We start from the raw sequence: 19592 nt of genomic DNA, 5'->3' as shown, positions 1-19592 counted from the left end.
TTCGAGACCCACTCCAGAAACTTGAGCACAAACATCTAGGTTGATGCTCAACGCAGTGCTGAGGGAGTGCTACGCTGGCGGAGGTGCCGTTTTTTTGAACCAAGACCCCGTCTTCTCTCTCTCAAGTGGACAACAACTTTTATTTATATAGCACCTGTAATGTCGTAAAACGTCCCAAGGTGCTTCACAACAGTGTTACATGACAAAACACATAAATTTGACACCAAGCCACGATAGAAGAAATTAAGGCAGATAACCAAAAGTTTGCTTAAAGAGGTAGGTTTTAAGGAGCGTCTTAAAGGAGGATAAGAGGTGGAGATGTTTGGGGAGGAAGTTCCAGAGCTTAGGGCCCAAACAGCTGAAGGCATATAAAAGATCCCACGACACTATTTCAAAGAAGAGCAGGGGAGCTGGCCAATATTCATCCCTCAATCTCAATCTCATCATCATAGGCAGTCCCTCGAAATCGAGGAAGATTTGCTTCCACTCTAAAATGAGTTCTTAGGTGACTGAACAGTCCAATACAGGAATGACAGTCTCTCTCTCAGGTGGGACAGACAGTCGTTGAGGGAAGGGGTGGGTGGGACTGGTTTGCCGCACGCTCCTTCCGCTGCCTGCGCTTGGTTTCTGCATGCTCTCGGTGATGAGACTCGAGGTGCTCAGCGCCCTCCCGGATGCATTTCCTCCACTTCAGGCAGTCTTTAGCCAGGGACTCCCAGGTGTCAGTGGGGATGTTGCACTTTATCAGGGAGGCTTTGAGGGTGTCCTTGTAACGTTTCCTCTGCCCACCTGGGGCTTGTTTACCGTGTAGAAGTTCTGAGTAGAGCGCTTGTTTTGGGAGGCTTCTGGCAGGCATGCGGACAATGTGGCCCGCCCAACATCACTAAAACAGATTATCTGCTCATTATCCCGTTGCTGTTTGTGGGAGCTTGCTATGCGCGAATTGGCTGCTGAGCTTCCTGCATTACAACAGCAACTGCACTTTACAAAGTATCTCATTGGCTGTAAAGCACCTTGGGACGTCTTGAGGTCGTTATAGGGGCTGTACAAATACAAGTTCTTTCAGTGCACTTCTATCAAATGACCCCATACATGTGTGTCTGTGTCAGGGTTGGACATGATCAGAATCAGCAGTGACGTCCTCCAGCGTCAAACAGTCTGACTTAACTCCGTTAAGACATCTGGTCTCTCTGGAACCAAAACTAAGCAAGAGTCAGCGCCTTTAGGAGTGGATGGGAGAATATCTAAACATATAACATGGAGGGTTGTCTCAGTGGCTTGAAGAATATATCCAGTAAGTAGCGGAGACATTTAGGCCAGTTTGTGTTTTAGTTAGCTCAGGTTACCTGCATTATATAGAATTTACAGCACAGAAATAGGCCAATTAATCCATATCGTGCTTATGCTCCACACGAGCCTCCTCCCACCCCTCTTCATTTCGCACTATTAACATAGCCTATTCCTTTCTACCTCATGTATATATCTAGTTTTCCTTTAAATGCGTCTACACTATTTGCCTCAACCACTCCCTGTGGTAGTGAGTTCCACATTCTCACCACTATCTGGGTAAAGAAGTTTCGCCTGAATTCCTTATGGGATTTATTGAGGAAGTGGAAAATCAGCTGAGTTCCTGCCCTGATCACCTGTTGGAAAGTGTGCATGGTGGAATGTTGAGTGAGATGGTGGTTAATTAATAATCTGTCAGCACTCGCTTTCTTGAGATCACACATGATTGATTACTCAGGCAGGGTACTGGAGGCTGCTTATGCAGCAATACACGAAGGAGTCAACTACATGATCTTATTGAATGGTGGTGCAGGCTCGAAGGGCCGAATGGCCTACTCCTGCACCTATTTTCTATGTTTCTATTACGAGATGGGCAGAAAATGGGCCAAAACACAGGAGAACATGCCTGTAACCTGCCCTGTAAATAAACAAGGAGTCCACTGCAAAAGAAAACTATTGCATTTATATAGCGCCTTTCACGACTACCGGACGTCTCAAAGCGCTTATACAGGCAATGAAATACTTTTGGAGTGTAGTCACTGTTGCAGTGTTGGAAACGCAGCAGCGAATTTGCGCACAGCAAGCGCCCATAAACAGCAATGTGATAATGACTAGATAATGTTTCAGTGATGTTGATTGAGGGATAAATATTGCCGGGATAACTCCCCTGCAGCTCTTCGAAATAATGCCGTGGGATCTTTTACATCCATCTGAGAGAGCAGATGGGGCCTCGGTTTAGTGTCTCATCCGAAAGACGGCACCTCCGCCAGTGCAACACTCCCTCAGTACTGCCCCTCCAATAGTGCAGTGCTCCCTCAGTACTGCCCCTCCAACAGTGCGGCTTTCTCTCAGCACTGCGCCTCCGGCAGTGCGGCGCTCCCTCAGTACCGCCCCTCTGACAGTCAAACTCTCCCTCAATACTGCCCCTCCGACAGTGCGGCACTCCCTCAGTACTGCCCCTCCGACAGTGCGGCACTCCCTCAGTACTGCCCCTCCGGCAGTGCGGTGCTCCCTCAATATTGCCCCTCCAACAGTGCGGCACTCCCTCAGTACTGCCCCTCCGACAGTGCGGTGCTCCCTCAGTATTGCCCTTCCAACAGTGCGGCACTCCCTCAGTACTGCCCCTCCGACAGTGCGGCACTCCCTCAGTACTGCCCCTCCGACAGTGCGGCATTGGAGTGTCAGCCTAGATTTTTGTGCTCTAGTTCCTGGAGTGGGACTTGAACCCACAACCTTCATGACGCAGAGGTGAGAGTGCTACCCACTGAGCCACGGCTGACAGCACTGGGACTCTGGGGCTGTATTACTAAACCACGTCAAGAAAATTTGTTTCATCTCCAATTTCAGAGCATTATGTTAACTGTGCCAAATGACAATACGGAAAGGATACTTTGAGTGGGGCAGCTTTATTTCTGCAGCTTAAATCGCCATTGAGGAGCTTTTATGCTTACCCAAGGGTTTTGGGAGAGCAGAGACACATCTTGGTAGCGACACGATAGGGTGAAGCATCAAAGGGTAGTTTGGCACTGCTCTCCCATTGGGTACTTTTGCGCAATGACGCAATCTGACACTGTGGTGCGAGCACAGCACAATTAGACAGGCAGATCGATAAACCTGCTGCCAGTAACTGAACCAATGCTGGCAAGTTCATATTTTTAAGTGCCATCAACCTCCCGAGGCCCACGTGTAGGGGAATCAAATTGTGCAGCAATATTGTAAAAGCACCTTTAGCTGAAATTAGGCTCTCCAGCGAGTAGTTAGCGGGTGCATCTGCCGAGCCCCCAGTTCATTCCGTGCACATTCTACAGCTCCCCAATTGGATAAAGGGAACAAGGCCATTGGGGCCACCATTCCCATTAAGAGGTTTCTGCGGTATCTTAGCAACCTTATTGTTGACCTGTGCATTAGTAACACGTCGAGAATGCAGCTAAAATGAGGATGATGCAGAATGCCCCATCGGAGTGAAGGACCTCATTGTTCCCCCCCGCCCCCCTATTCGTGGGTATGGACGTTTTCGGACGGCAGTCTGTGAGAAATGACACGATTTCAGATTTGAAGCAGAATTTATTTAAGAATGTAGCAGTCACAATTCCACCGCACGTTGATGCTACAACAGGGCGGTAATACAAAAAGATCCTCTCTTTGTCTTACTGAAGCAAAGACACACTGCTGCCTCACCCTTAGTGCCACTACCCTTCCAGCAATTACAGGGTGCAACAGGCATCTGTAAAATAATCCAACAAGCCCAGTGCTAGTCAGTGCCACTGGTGGGACTACAGTGAGTGATAGGTACATGGACAAGGATCAAACGATTTTTACCATTTGCTGCCAGATACAGTCAACTCACTGCAAAATAAGGTAAGCAACATGTGCTGCACTGTCGGAGGTGCCGTCTTTGGGATGAAACATTAAAGTGAGGCCCCGTCTGCCCTCTCAGGTGGACGTAAAAAGATTGAAAAAAGAGCAGGGGACTTCTCCCAAAGTGTTCTGCCCAATATTTATCCCTCAACTAACATCACTTAAAAAAAAGATTATATGGAGATTATCTCATTGTGGGAGCTTGCTGTGTACAAATTGGCAGCTGTGTTTCCTACATTACAGCAGTGACTGCTCTTCAAAAAGTACTTAATCGGCTGTAAAGTGCTTTGGGACAACCTGAGGTGATGAAAGGTGCTATATAAATGCAAGTTATTTTTATTGCTGGGGGAGGAGCTGTAATGGATGTACACAGGAGTGCAGCCGTCCCAATTTCTACAAATGTACAGTAGTTTCCCTGTCCAATGCCCGGACTGTTCTAAAGCGAGTTTTCAGCAGTTGATTGAAACTAGACTGGGAGCATTGCCCCTTCTTTCATATGGGGAAGTGCCTGGCCCCATGCTCAGGGCTTCCACTGAATGTTCCTGATCTCAGCCATGCCAAAGTATGCAAACCCACACCCTGCCGCTCTGTGATACACTAACCCCAGAGTTTAAGCCAGAGGCATCCAGTGCTGTTAAAGAAGTTGTCATGTATTTGCTTCATGGGTTCTTTGCTTAAGAACTCACAGCAACAGCTTAAGAACTAATTGGTTTATTAGCAAAGGTTTAACAATCACACGACACATTACCAGTTCATCCACCAGGCTCACAACCATCGTGGAACCCAACTGGCCGGGGTTTTATTGAGTCTTGTGAACATCACGTGACTGGCTAAGCCACTCACAATGCAACAGCTCTACAACTATTTTAGTTGTTAACTAATAATCAAGTGTCCCCTGATTAAAGGGGGGGGGGGGCACACTCCAAAAACTTTTCAAGTGCCCTCTTTTTTTGTGTTTTTTTAGGGGATTAAAAACACAAATTATACAAGTGCCCCCTGCCAACAGCTCTACGACTATTTTGGTTGTAAAACAATAAATCAAGTGCCCCCTGATTAAAGGGGTGACACACCAAACATTTTCAAACAAGTGCCCCCTTGTTTTTTGGGGTGTTTTTTTTGAGGGCACTGAAACACAAATTATACAAGTGCCCCTGGCTAAAAGTGGGGGGGGGGACACAAAAAATCGGCACAATAAACAAATTAAACTTTAAACAAAGGTAATCAAATTAAAATTTGGTTGCCGGGGGTGATGATGCACTCCAGTCTCTCCAGTGCCCACCTCTCGTGGAAGGCCGCGAGTGTACCGGTGGACACCGCGTGCTCCATCTCCAGGGACACCCTGGCTCTCAACAGCTCTCCAACTCTTTCGTAGAAAACAAAATGAACAGTTAAATCAAGTGCCCCATGATCTGGGGGACACTCCATACACTTATCAAGGCCCTTTTTTGTTTTTTTTAATGGTTGTTTTGGGTTCTTTTTGGGCACTAAAACCATACATTATACAAGTTCCCCCTATAAAAGGGGAGGGGGACACTAAAACCCGGCAATAAAACAAATTAAACTTTAAAACATATAAAATCAAATTAAAATTTGGTTGCCGGGGAGTTATAATGCACTCTTCAGTCCCTCCGCGCCTACCTCTCACGGAAGGCCGTGAGCGTACCGGTGGACACCGCGTGCTCTATCTCCGGGGCACCCTGGCTCTCAACAGCTCTACAAACCTGTGAGCATGCGCACAGGTGCGTACATTACAGAAGTCAAACACAGGCCTGATGGAAACAGAAACACATCTAGCTTAAACTCTGGGCTTAGATGCATGGTCAAGCTCCCTCCACTCTGCCCCAACAACATCATCCCCCAACCTGGCAACTTCTTGGAGTCAGATTGCTAATTAATACTGATTTTGGGGCCGTTTTGTGTTGTGTGTCAACTAAGTTAAACCTGCCTTAAACTTCCTTCATAAAGGAGTCTTGTAGCCAGCACACAGAAACTGTTTTCATCCCAATCAATCTGGGGTGGATTTAAGCTCAAATCGCAGAACGGAAAGGCCAGTGTAGGAACACGCTTCACCACTCAATCCCACCATCGGTTTTCTCCTTGTATAAGAATCCCCATAAAACATATCAATTATTTGCCAAAGAAATTTCACTTGGACTGGGATTTCTGTCAGCTGCAGACAGAAACAACTTACAAGTCTTTGTAGAACAGCTCTTGCATCAACGATTCGCTCTAAACAAAAACAGAAGCGGCTGAACAAAAGGAGACGTTGCGCAGGAGTGATGTGGAGCTCTGCTCAGTCCCAACAATGGGCTGGTTTTGCTTTTAAATGTTCGTGTAATGTAAGTGCAGGATTGAAGAGCAGTTAATGCTGTAATCGGAAATTCTATGCACGGAGAGCTTATGGGATGTGGTTTGGTGCATTGGGATTGAATGCTTGGATCAAATGCATTTGATGTGGAATTGACTGTAATATAGACACAAAATTCTCTCAAGTGAGTGAGATTTGGGGCTTTTATTCTCACCCTTTGATATTTAACATTTAAGTCACTGTGTATAATATTTTGCTGAGCATTTTTAAGAATTATTTCTCCCACCATTTTAAGCCTCCTGACCATGTAGCATTCGCTAGCCAAGAGAGGGGGGGGGGGGGGGAGAATCACATGACCTCTGCCAATATTGCTTTTGTTCCAGGTATTAAAGAAAGACTTGCACTTATACAGCGCCTTTCACGACCACCAGACACCTCAAAGCGCTTTACAACCAATGAAGTACTTAGTACTTTTTGGAGTGTAGTCACTGTTGTAAACAAGCTCCCACAAACAACAATGTGATAATGACCAGATAATCTGTTTTTTTGGTTATGTTTATTGAGGGCTAAATATTGGTCCCTGGACACCAGGGATAACTCCTCTGCTCTTCTTCGAAATAGTGGCATGGAATCTTTTACATCCACCTGAGAGAGCAGATGGGACCTCGGTTTGTCTCATCCGAAAGATGGCAACTCCGACAGTGCAGCGCTCCCTCAGTACTGCCCCTCCGACAATGCAGCACTCCCTCGGCATTGCCTCTCCGACAGTGCGCCGCTCTCTCAGTACTGCCCCTCCGACAGTGCGGCGCTCCCTCAGTACTGCCCCTCCGACAGTGCGGCGCTCCCTCAGTACTGCCCCTCCGACAGTGCGGCGCTCCCTCAGTACTGCCCCTCCGACAGTGCAGCACTCCCTCAGCACTGCACTGGGAGCGTCAGCTTAGATTTTTTTTGTGCTCAAGTCCCTGGAGCGGGACTTGAACCCACAACTTTCTGACTCAGAGGCAAGAGTGCTAACCACTGAGTCACGGTTGATATTAGGAGATAAATGATGTGGGAGGGGTCGGATTAATCACACATTTCCTTTTAACCTCCAGTCGCCACTATCCAAGACACAGGAATAGGCGTGGGGCAAAACTTATTTTTTTTCCCCAGTCATGTGACCCACCTTTAATCTTTTGATCACTATTCGTTCCTCACCATCTCTCTAGGTGGACTCATGCTAGTGCATGTTTCCACAGGTGCCAGTATTTCTCCTACACTTCGTGCTAATAACCAATTTCCTCCCCTCCTACACAAAAGGTACTGACTTTGCCGAGGTATGGTTCCACATCGTCAGTTTCCCTCCTGTACTGTACCCAATTGGCAATTCCAAAGAAAATGGGTGTCAGCAGGCTATTTGGCTGGGTGAAGTCATAGCTAAGCCCAAACATCCAACATTCTTGCCAGCAAAGGTCACTGGGTATCAAGAATCATAAGAATATAAGAAATAGGAGCAGGAGTAGGCCATTTGGCCCCTCGAGCTTGCTCCGTCATTCAATATCATGACTGATCTTCTACCTCAACTCCACGTTCCTGCATTCTCCCCATATCCCTTGCGACTTGACGTGTCAACTGCACACAGTCCATGTCTCTGAGCCATACAGGAAGGCGGGTATTACTACAGCCCTGTAGACCATGAGCTTGGTGGCAGATTTGAGGGCCTGGTCTTCAAACATTCTTTTCCTCAGGCAGCCGAAGGCTTCACTTGTGCTCTGGAGGCGGTGTTGTATCTCGTCGTCAATGTCTGCTCTTATTGATAAGAGGCTCCTGAGGTATGGGCCGTGCCATGGATCTTGCTGACTGGGGGCAGTGCTGTATGGCGAGGATAGGTGAGCAGGTCATTGGAGAAATACCACCAATGATGTCTCCGCAAGATCCTACAAATCCCCTGGGAGGACAGACACACCAAAATTAGCGTCCTCGGCCAGGCCAACATCTCCAGCACTGAAGCACTGACCACACTCGATCAGCTCCGCTGGCCAAGCCACATTGTTCACATGCCTGACACAAGACTCCCAAAGCAAAAGCTCTACTCGGAACTCCTTCACGGCAAACGTGCCAAAGGTGGGCAGAGGACACCCTCAAAGCCTCCCTGATGAAGTGCAACATCCCCACTGACACCTGGGAATCCCTGGCCAAAGACCACCCTAAGCGGAGGGCGCTGAGCACCTCGAGTCTCGTTGCCAAGAGCATGCAGAAATCAAGCGCAAGCAGCGTAAAGAGCGTAAGGCAAACCAGTCCCACCCACCCTTTCCCTCAACGACTATCTGTCCCACCTGTGAAAGGGACTGTGGTTCTCGTATTGGACTGTTCAGCAATCTAATAACTCATTTTAAGAGTGGAAGCAAGTCTTCCTCGATTCCGAGGGACTGCCTATGATGATGAGGGGGAATAGCCCTTGATTCCCTTAATATTCAAAAATCTATCGATCTCAGCCTTGAATATTCTCAACGACTGAGCATCCACAGCCCTCTGGGGTAGAGAATTCCAAGGATTCACGATACTCAGTGAAGAAATTTCTCCTCATCTCAGTCCTAAATGGCCGACCCCTTAACCTGAGACTGTGTCCCCTGGTTCTAGACTCCCCAGCCCAGAGAAACATCCTCCCTGCATCTACCCTGTCAATTCCTATAAGAATGTTGTATGTTTCAATGAGATCACTTCTCATTCTTTTAAACTCAAGGAACATAGACTTAGTCTACTCGATCTCTCCTCATAGGACAATCCCTCTATCCCAGGAATCAGTCTGATGAACCTGCATAACTTGAAGGTAGGTATGCAGGTACAGCAGGCAGTAAAGAAAGCAAATGGCATGCTGGCCTTCATAGCAAGGGGATTTGGGTATAGGAGCAGGGAGGTCTTACTGCAGTTGTACAGGGCCTTGGTGACACCACACCTTGAGTATTGTGTGCAGTTTTGGTCTCCTAATCTGAGGAAGGACATTCTTGCTATTGAGGGAGTGCAGCGAAGGTTCACCAGACTGATTCCCGGAATGGCAGGACTGACATATGAAGAAAGACTGGATCGACTAGGCTTATATTCACTGGAATTTAGAAGAATGAGAGGAGATCTCCTAGAAACATATAAAATTCTGACGGGATTGGACAGGTTAGATGCAGGAAGAATGTTCCCAATGTTGGGGAAGTCCAGAACCAGGGGTCACAGTCTAAGGATAAGGGGTAAGCCATTTAGGACCGAGATGAGGAGAAACTTCTTCACTCAGAGAATTGTGAACCTGTGGAATTCTCTACCACAGAGAGTTGTTGAGGCCAGTTCATTGGATATATTCAAAAGGGAGTTAGATGTGGCCTTTACGGCTAAAGGGATCAAGGGTATGGAAAGAAAGCAGGAAAGGGGTACTGAAGTTGCATGATCAGCCATGATCATATTGAATGGTGGTGCAGGCTCGAAGGGCCAAATGGTCTACTCCTGCACCTATTTTCTATGTTTCTATGTTTCTCTCAATGGCAAGTAAATCCTTCCTTAGGTAAGGAGACCAAAACTGTACACGATACTCCAGGTGCGGTCTCACTAGGGCTCTATATAATTGCAGCAAGACAGCTTTCTGGGCAAGTTATCCTCTCTCCAGGGTAGGAATGCCGAGGTGAACAGCAACTTTCCCAGTCACCTCACCTTAGCTCCGCCAGCTCAGCACAGACCAGGGCTTACATCTGAGAATAGCTGTATGGCTCAATGTGTGCGTAGCTGCTGAATCATAAGGGGACGCTGTTAGTGATTCATTCCTGGTTTCAGTTGTGCCATGGAGGGAAAGTTTTAAGTGGATGCCAGGTGCTTCTCTGCTGATATCAACATAAAACATGAGGGAGACGGAAATGGTTAAAAAGGGGCGTCTGATTCACCTTGTGCTCTGGCTTGCTTCCAGCAGAATTGCATGCTGTGCTGGGACACTCCCTGTTAGGTAATACATCAGGATAAGATACTTAATCCAGTCTACAACCTGCCAGATCGCTCTGCAGTCGACACCTGTGTAAAAATCTGAGGACAGCCAATGTTTTTAATCCTTGGTGAAGTCATTCAACCAGAGGGCAAAAAAAGTTTTGTTTTTGTACATTTCATGTAAGGGGAGTATTGGGAGCGTTTTCCTGTTTCTCTACCATTTTAATTGTCGCCCTGATTTAGAACAGACTTGTTCATAAAAATCTAAACTTGCATCAATACAGAACCTTATTATGTTGTCAAAAGGACTCAACGGGACTCCATGAATTACTGCTGGGGTACAGTAAAGGGTAAATATTCCGAGACCATGGTGAGATACCTTCCATGCTACAGGTGTCAGAAAAGCAAGGCGTGTTGCCAGGTAGGTAAACATGGCAAATGCTCTGCACCTGCAACATCCCATAGTGTCAGCTGTGGCTCAGTGGGCATCACTCTCACCTCTAAGTCAGAAGGTTGTGGGTTCAAGTCCCACTCCAGGGACTTGAGCACAAAAATCTAGACAGGCACTCCCAGTGCAGTGCTGAGGGAGCGCTGCACTGTCGGAGGTGCCGTCTTTTGGATGAGACGTTAAAATGAGGCCCCGTCTGCCCCTCTCAAGTGGACATAAAAGATCCCACGGCACTATTTAGAAGAAGAGCAGGGGAGTTCTCCCCGGTGTCCTGGGGCCAATATTTATCCCTCAAGCAACTTTAAAAAACAGATTATCTGGTCGTTATCAAATTGTTGTTTGTGGGAGCTTGCTGTGTGCAAATTGGCTGCCGCGTTTCTTACATTATAACAGTGACTACACTCCAAAATTGCTTCATTGGCTGTAAAGTGCTTTGAGACATCCGGTGGTCGTGGAAGGCGCTATATAAATGCAAGTCTTTCTTTTTCATAACAACAATGAGATGAATGATCGGTTAATCTGTTCTCTGGTGCTATTGGTTTCAGAAGGTTATAGAGCATCAGACAAGACAGTACAAGCTGGCCTTGAGTTCCCATGTACAGCACATTTTGTACATAAAACGTACCTCCCATCAAGTGTCCTAATGAAAGGGATGAAAATTGAGATCGCTCTCACAACAAATAAATTGAATTCAAAGTCCGAAAAACAGACTGGAGGGACAAACAAGGAATTCATCCCCATTGTGTTCTCATATCCATACCTCTCTATCATGTCTTTTGGGAATCCTGGAAAGTAGTCTTTACCCAACCCAGTAGAGTGCCAGAGAATTTAGGGACGACCACACTGGATCTCCAGAGAACATGGGCAAATATCTACCCAAATGAGACTTCAAGGAGTTGGAAATATGCCCACACATCCTGAGAATTCACAGAAACTGATGGATATTCACTGGCCAGGAGGAAAAATGTACAAACAAGTATAAACACTGTGTTAATGGTCACCGAGTAAGTCTTCAGGTGCAACTTCTGAAAATGGTGCCATGCGCACAGTGAAGCGTTACTAACATGTTTGATGCCTTGTACAGCGCCCTTTGTTTCTCCCCATCTCTCCTGGGGTCCAGTTCTATGGGTCCCGAATACCCACAGCACTTTGCCAAGTGAAAAGCCAAGTGTAATAGTCGACACAAGTACAAAAGCAAAATACCGCGGATGCTGGAATCTGAAATGAAAAACAGAAAATTTGGGGAATCTCAGCGGGTCAGGCAGCATCTATGGCGAGAGAAACAGAGTTAATGTTTCAGGTCGATGACCCTTCGTCAGAACTGGAAAAAGTTCGAGATGTAACAGGTTTTTAAGCGCGTGTAGGGGCAGGGAAAGGGGGGAGGGGAGGAAAGAACAAAAGGGAAGGTCTGTGATCGGGTGGAAGACAGAGGAAATTAAGAGACTAACGGGATGATGGTGCGAGGCAAAAGGAGATGGTAATGGGACAAGTTAAGAAACAAAAGAAGAATCTAGATAGGGTGTGAATGGAAAAATTATCACCAGCTGCCGTGGGAAAGCGAAAAAAACAGGGAAAGAAATGGGGGCAGAGATTATGGTTTGAAATTGTTGAGCTCGATGTTGAGTCCAGAAGGCTGTAAAGTGCCGAAACGAAAGATGAAATGCTGCTCCTTGAGCTTATGTTGAGCATCATTGGGACAGTATCAGGGGTCGAGGACAGAGACATCAGAGTGGGAGTGGAGCGGAGAATTAAAGTGACAGGTGACCGGAAGCTCGGGGTCACGCTTACGGACTGAACGGACGTGTTCTGCAAAGCGGTCACCCAATCTGCCTTTGGTCTCCCCAATGTAGAGGATACCACATCGTGAGCAGCGAATACAGGATACTAAATTGCAAGCAGTACAAGTAAATCGCTGTTTCACCGAGAAGGAGTGTTTGGGGCCCGGGACAGTGGGAAGGTGTAATAGTCGACCTAGGGGAGAAACATAGAAAATAGGTGCAGGAGTAGGCCATTCGGCCCTTTGAGCCTGCACTACCATTCAATAAGATCATGGCTGATCATTCCCTCAGTACCTCTTTCCTGCTTTCTCTCCATATCCCTTGATCCTTTTAGCCGTAAGAGCCATATCTAACTCCCTCTTGAATATATCCAATGAACTGGTATCAACAACTCTCTGCGGTAGGGAATTCCACAGGTTAACAACTCTCTGAGTGAAGAAGTTTCTCCTGATCTCAGTCCTAAATGGCTTACCCCTTATCCTTAGATTATGTCCCCTGGTTCTGGACTTCCCCAACATCGGGAACATTCTTCCTGCATCTAACCTGTCCGCTCCCGTCAGAATTTTATATGTTTCTATGAGATCACCTCTCACCCTTCTAAACTCCAGTGAATACAGGCCCAGTCGATCTAGTCTCTCCTCATATGTCAGTCCTGCCATCCCGGGAATCAGTCTGGTGAACCTTCGCTGCACTCCCTCAATAGCAAGAACGTCCTTCCTCAGATTAAGAAACCAAAACTCAACACAATATTCCAGATGAGGCCTCACTAAGGTCCTGTATAACGGCAATAAGACCTCCCTGCTCCTATACTCAAATCCCCTAGCTATGAAGGCCAACATGCCATTTGCCTTATTCACCGCCTGCTGTATCTGCATGCCAACTTTCAATGATTGATGTACCATGACACCCAGGTCTCGTTGCACCTCTCCTTTTTCTAATCTGCCGCCATTCAGATAATATTCTGCTTTCGTGTTTTTGCCACCAAAGTGGATAACCTCACATTTATCCACATTATACTGCATCTGCCATGCATTTGCCCACTCATCTAACTTGTCCAAGTCACCCTGCAGCCTTTTAGCGTCCTCCTCACAGCTCACACCGCCACCCAGCTTAGTGTCATCTGCAAACTTGGATATATTACACTCAATTCCCTCATCCAAATCATTAATATATATTGTAAATAGCTGGGGTCCCAGCACTGAGCCCTGCGGCACTCTACTAATAACTGCCTGCCATTCTGAAAGGGACCCGTTTATCCCGACTCTCTGCTTCCTGTCTGCCAACCAGTTCTCTATCCACGTCAGTACACTACCCCCAATACCATGTTCTTTAATTTTGCACACCAATCTCTTGTGTGGGACCTTGTCAAAAGCCTTTTGAAAGACCAAATATACCACATCCACTGGTTCTCCCTTGTCCACTCTACCAGTTACATCCTCAAAAAATTCTAGAAGATTTGTCAAGCAGGATTTCCCTTTCATAAATCCATGCTGACTTGGACTGATCCCGTCACTGCTTTCCAAATGTGCTGCTATTTCATCTTTAATAATTGATTCCAACATTTTCCCCACGACCGCAAACTAGACTGATTCTGTCCACATCCCAAGTCTGCACACAAACAATGCCCAGCGGAGGTAACTGGGAATTGATCAGGAACCCCTCACAATTCCAGGGGCCAATTGTGAAGTAGCGCAGACAAGGAATCGTACCTTGGACCTTCCTTGTCCATGAGGCTCAATACCACCACTGTGCATCTGCCACCACGAGAATGAGTGTTTGATGCTGTTATTTTCAAAGGGCCAGGCGGTTTCAATCGAAATATTTGCAATTGCTGCAAACTGCAGATTTTTCTGAATATCCAAAATATATTCATCCAAGCACACTAGTTGGCACCCTCACACTTCAGAATATTACACCCATGTGAGTTTAGCCTCGAACATTATAATTATCCACTTAACAATATTATTTAACAAACTCGATACCATAATTAAATCTTATCGGCAATTGACAGTGTGGGATAATACACCTCGCCAACCTGGTTTTGGGGGGAAAATTCCACCTGCGGCAAACAATTGTGTTCACAGGATGTTCTGATTATGCGTTAATTAAAAGAGGTGGGTGTTTTTTGGCAAACATGATATTGCAAAACAAACTTCCACTGAAACAACCACCAACAGAATAAGGAAATGTTTAAAATATAATTACGATGAAAATGCTGTCCTTATTCATATTGAATCTGCTCAGTTGTGGCCATTAAGGGTTTAGTTGCTATCAGCGCTTCCACAAAATACTGATAGGCTGTTAAGGCAAAAGGTCACACAGAAAAGAATTGGAGATGTTGTCTTTCTGCCATTAAAAATTCAAAGTTTTATTAATCGCACTCATGTACATAATTAAAAGTTTTGTGGCTGGCACATTTCCAACATGTCTGCAGGGCATGGGAAAATGGCCAACATGTCTGCAGGGCATGGGAAAATGGGCAACATGTCTGCAGGGCATGGGAAAATGGGCAACATGTCTGTAGGGTAAAGTGCCGAATCTGTCTGTAGGGCATAAAACATGCTGATTGGCCCAAATTTCACATTCGCTAAGAAGCAACCAGCACTCTCAAACTAGGGGTGCCAACTCTGGCTATATATTCCTGGAGGTTTCATCACATGACCTCCTCCCTCCAACTGCCCCACCCCCACCAGTGGTCACCTGACATATCCATTCTCACAGCGCAACACCTTCCTGCGGACAACTGGAAGGTCAACAGAGTCGTCTGTCAGTCAAACAGGCATTTCTTTCCATCACTAAGATTTGTAATAATTTATTTTTGAATACACATGATTTTTCCCTTGGGTTTTCCCGCAGCAGTGTCTTGAAGCTTAATCTTCAATTCCTGGAGTCTCCAGGGCAGCCCTATGTAAGGGGGAAATAAAGGCTGAGGGAATGATCATCCATGATATCATTGAATGGTGGTCCAGGCTTGAAGGGCCGAATGGCCTACTCCTGCACCTATTTTCTATGTTGACGAACAGCGAAGAATCATCCAATCAGGTAATGAAGAGTCGTTTCGCTTTCCCATTGGCGAAGGACGGTGGTGGGCCGTGAGGATGGACATACAGGGTGACCAATAGCGGGAGTGTGGGGGCAGGGCAGTTAGAGGCAGGAGGTCGTGTGATGAGACCTCCAGGAAAATGGTCCAACCAGATTTGGCGACCCTACATTCACAATGTTTCCTGCGCACGTGCATTGATCATGTTTTCCCAGCCTTCTACAAATCATCATCATCATAGGCAGTCCCTCGGAATCGAGGAAGACTTGCTTCCACTCTTAAAATGAGTCCTTAGGTGGTTGAACAGTCCAGTACAAGAACCACAGTCCCTGTCACAGCTGGGACAGATAGTCGTTGAGGGAAAGGGTGGGTGGGACAGGTTTGCAGCACGCTCTTTCCGCTCCCTGCGCTTGATTTCTGAATGCTCTCGGCGATGAGAGTTGAGGTGCTCAGCGCCCTCCCGATGCACTTCCTCCACTTAGGGCGGGGACTCCCAGGTGTCGGTGGGGATGTTGCACTTTTTCAAGGAGGCCTTCAGGGTGTCTCTGTAACGTTTCCTCTGCCCACCTTTGGCTTGTTTGCCGTGAAGGAGTTCCGAGTAGAGCACTTACTTTGGGAGTCTCGTGTCTGGCGTGCGAACTATGTGGCGGGCTGATCAAGTGTGGTCAGTGCTTCAATGCTGGGGATGTTGGCCTGGTCAAGGACGCTAATGTTGGTGCGTCTGTCCTCCCAGGAGATTTGTAGGATGTTGCGGAGGCATCGTTGGTGGTATCTCTCCAGCGACTTGAGGTGTCTACTGTACATGGTCCATGTCTCTGAACCATACAGGAGAGCGGGTATTACTACAGCCCTGTAGACCATGAGCTTGGTGGCAGTTTTGAGGACCTGGTCTTCGAACTCTATTTTCCTCAGGCGGCCGAAGGCTGCAGGAAATCCAAACGAGTTGTTCACCATAGCACTGAAACATCCAAACTTTTCAAGTGGACCTTAAATATGTGAGAGGATGAGAATACTAAAGAGGATCTATCTGTCAACATAAAATTAGTCAGGCGATGACCAGAGAAATGGATGACAGTGTTAAGATCAGTTGAGTTTTAATAGTACTTGGTAACATGGAACTGTTTATGAAAGTTAAGTATTTGGTGAATAAATTCTTTAAGGATCGCTGTCAAGCTTCTAATATCCTTGACATAGAAAAGCAAAACAAGAGTGTAAAGTGAATTGTGACTGGGCAAGTTACATTCATGTAGTTGCACCAATCTGTCTCCATCCTTCCTCCTCTCAGCCCATGACAGAGACTACCCGAGAACAATGCCAAAGGAGATCTGATACTAAGTATGAAAGGGCAGCCTGGACCAGTCATAGAATTTTACCAATGCCTTGAAGGTGTACAACAGCAGCCCGGCTGGATTTGTCTTCTGATCTTCAGCTGTAGCTCAGTGGGCAGCACTCTTGCTTCTGAGTCAGTGGGTTGTGGGTTCAAGTCTCACTCCAGGAACTTGAGCACATAAATCTAGGCTGACACTCCCAGTTCAGTGCTGAGGGAGCGTTGCACTGTCGGAGATGCCGTCTTTCGGACGAGACGTTAAAGCGAGGACCCGTCTGCTCTCTCAGGTAAACGTAAAATATCCCATGGCACTATTTCGAAGAGCACGGGAGTTCTCCCTGGTGTCTTAGCCAATATTTATCCCTCAATCAACATAACAAAATCAGATTATCTGGTCATTATCATATTGCTGTTTGTGGGAGCTTGCTGTGTGCAAATTGGCTGCCGCATTTCCCACATTATAGCAGTGACTACCCTCCAAAATTACTTAATTGTCTGTAAAGCGCTTTGAGATGTCCGGTGGTCGTGAAAGGTGCTATATAAATGCACCTCTTTCTTTCTTTCACTCTTTGCTGGTGGGGGGGGGGGAAATTAATAGTCTGATTAAGATCAGGTACTCACCTTGTGACAAAATGGCAGGACGGATTGCATGTTCTGGCATCACGGGACCAGACAACTCTGATTTGGTCGACAACCCAGAATTTTATTATCAAAAACAGAAAATGCTGGTCTGTGGAGAGAGAAACAGAGTTAATGTTTCAGGTCGATGATCTTTCGACAGAACTGAATCGACCTGAGACGTTAGCTCTGTTTCTCTCTCTCTCCACAGACCCGCTGAATATTTCCAGCATTTTCTGTTTTTATTTCAGATTTCCAGCAGTATTTTGCTCCTGAATGTTATTTACCTGTTCTGGAGTTTGTGACTGCTGCATGATCCCTTTTATCCCCATAACTCACCCATATAGCAATCAGGGGAGCTGAAAGTCCCGTCACTCAGTCGTGTTGTAACAGGTGTGCTTTTCAATGTGTTGATGCAGATAGCAATCTGCAATAGTTTTCTTTTTTTTTTAAAAAGGGCAACGTCACCTGTGAAATTGTCTCGTAAACCACTTTACCAGTTTAGTAAACAGAAAGTAGAACAGTATCCTTACACTTGCTGCAACAGTTTTAATAAGAAAGAAGAACAAAAGGTGGAAAAAGTTGAAGGTGTATGCTGTGAGGAATATGCGTCACTTCCTGCAGTGATCAACAGCACTGGAGCAACAGTGATTTGTTTCAGTCTAATCTGCTAACCTGACCACTACAAAGTAGATCCATTTCCCCTTTGATGTTAGTGAACTCTTGAAATGGCCCAAGTTCGAGACTGTGACATTGGCTATTTATAAAAGACTTGGATTTCGCCTTTCACGACCACCGGACGTCTCAAAGCGCTTTACAGCCAATGAAGTACTTTTGGAGTGTAGTCACTGTTGTAATGTGGGAAACACAGCACTCAATTTGCACACAGCAAGCTCCCACACACAGCAATGTGATAATGACCAGATAATCTGTTTTTGTTATGTTGATTGAGGGATAAATATTGGCCCCAGGACACCGGGGAGAACTTGGCTGCTCTTCTTTGAAATAGTATCATGGGATCTTTTACATCCACCTGAGGGGGCAGACGGGGCCTCGGTTTAACATCTCATTCGAAAGACAGCACCTCCGACAGTGCAGCACTCTCTTGGCATGTCAGCCTAAATTTTTCATGCTCAAGTCCCTGGAGTGCAACTTGAACCCACAACCTTCTGACCCAGAGGCAAGAGTGCTACCCACTGAGCCACATCTGATACTATTAGCAAGTCAAAGAAAGGCAACTTCAAATTCTCAGTCTGTGGGTAGGTGTTCTGCACATATTTAAAGGAGATTCAACCCTGATTATAAGGGAGCAAGATGAAAAAGCAATATCCCGTGGATCCTTTTTCCTGAGAATTTCAAGAATTTCCCTTACTTTCAGTTGGAATTGATCAGATGATTTGGGAAAAGAGTTGAGGGAGTTTCACATTGTCACAGCATTGTAGTTGGAATCAGAAACTTTTTGGTGGGCCAGAATTCCATCTGGTTTATGAACTAACAAGGGGATGCCCCATACCATTGCTTTTGGATAAAAAGCAAAGGCCCCGATATTTAGAGGGAGAAGGGAGAGGAGCATGTGTTTGCAGAGGGAGGGAAACTAGGAAATCCTGAGCATGTAGAGGTCCTTCCAAATTCAGGACCTCATTATCATTTTATTAACTGTTTCCCGCTTGACAGCGGGCCAAATTAGGTTCAAGTCCCACTCCAGGGACGTGAGCAAAAAAATCTAGGCTGACTCTCCAGTGCAGCACTGAGGGAATTTATCAGGAATATTTTCCCAGGCACCAACTGTTTCCTAATGTAGTTTTATTTTATTCTCCACATCTTCAAACTTAATCCTCCATCTCATTGGGATTGTACCCCCTTCCCCAATTTGAAAGAAAAGAAAGAAAGACTCGGATTTATATAGCGCCTTTCACGACTACCGGACGTCTCAAAGTGCTTTACAGCCAATGAAGTACTTTTGGAGTGTAGTCACTGTTGTAATGTGGGAAACGCAGCACTCAATTTGCACACAGCAAGCTCCCACACACAGCAATGTGATAATGACCAGAAAATCTGTTTTTGTTATGTTGAATGAGGGATAAATATTGGCCCCAGGACACCGGGGATAACTCCCCTGCTCTTCTTTGAATAGTGCCATGGGATCTTTTACATTCACCTGAGAGGGCAGACGGGGCCTCAATTTAACATCTCATTCGAAAGAAGGCACGTCGGAGGGGCAGTACTGAGGGAACGCTGCACTGTCAGAGAGACAGTACTGAGGGAGCGCCGCA

Source organism: Pristiophorus japonicus, chromosome 24, assembly GCF_044704955.1.
Source record: "Pristiophorus japonicus isolate sPriJap1 chromosome 24, sPriJap1.hap1, whole genome shotgun sequence".
Lineage (NCBI taxonomy): Eukaryota > Metazoa > Chordata > Chondrichthyes > Pristiophoridae > Pristiophorus > Pristiophorus japonicus.
This window is presented reverse-complemented; position numbering follows the sequence as displayed.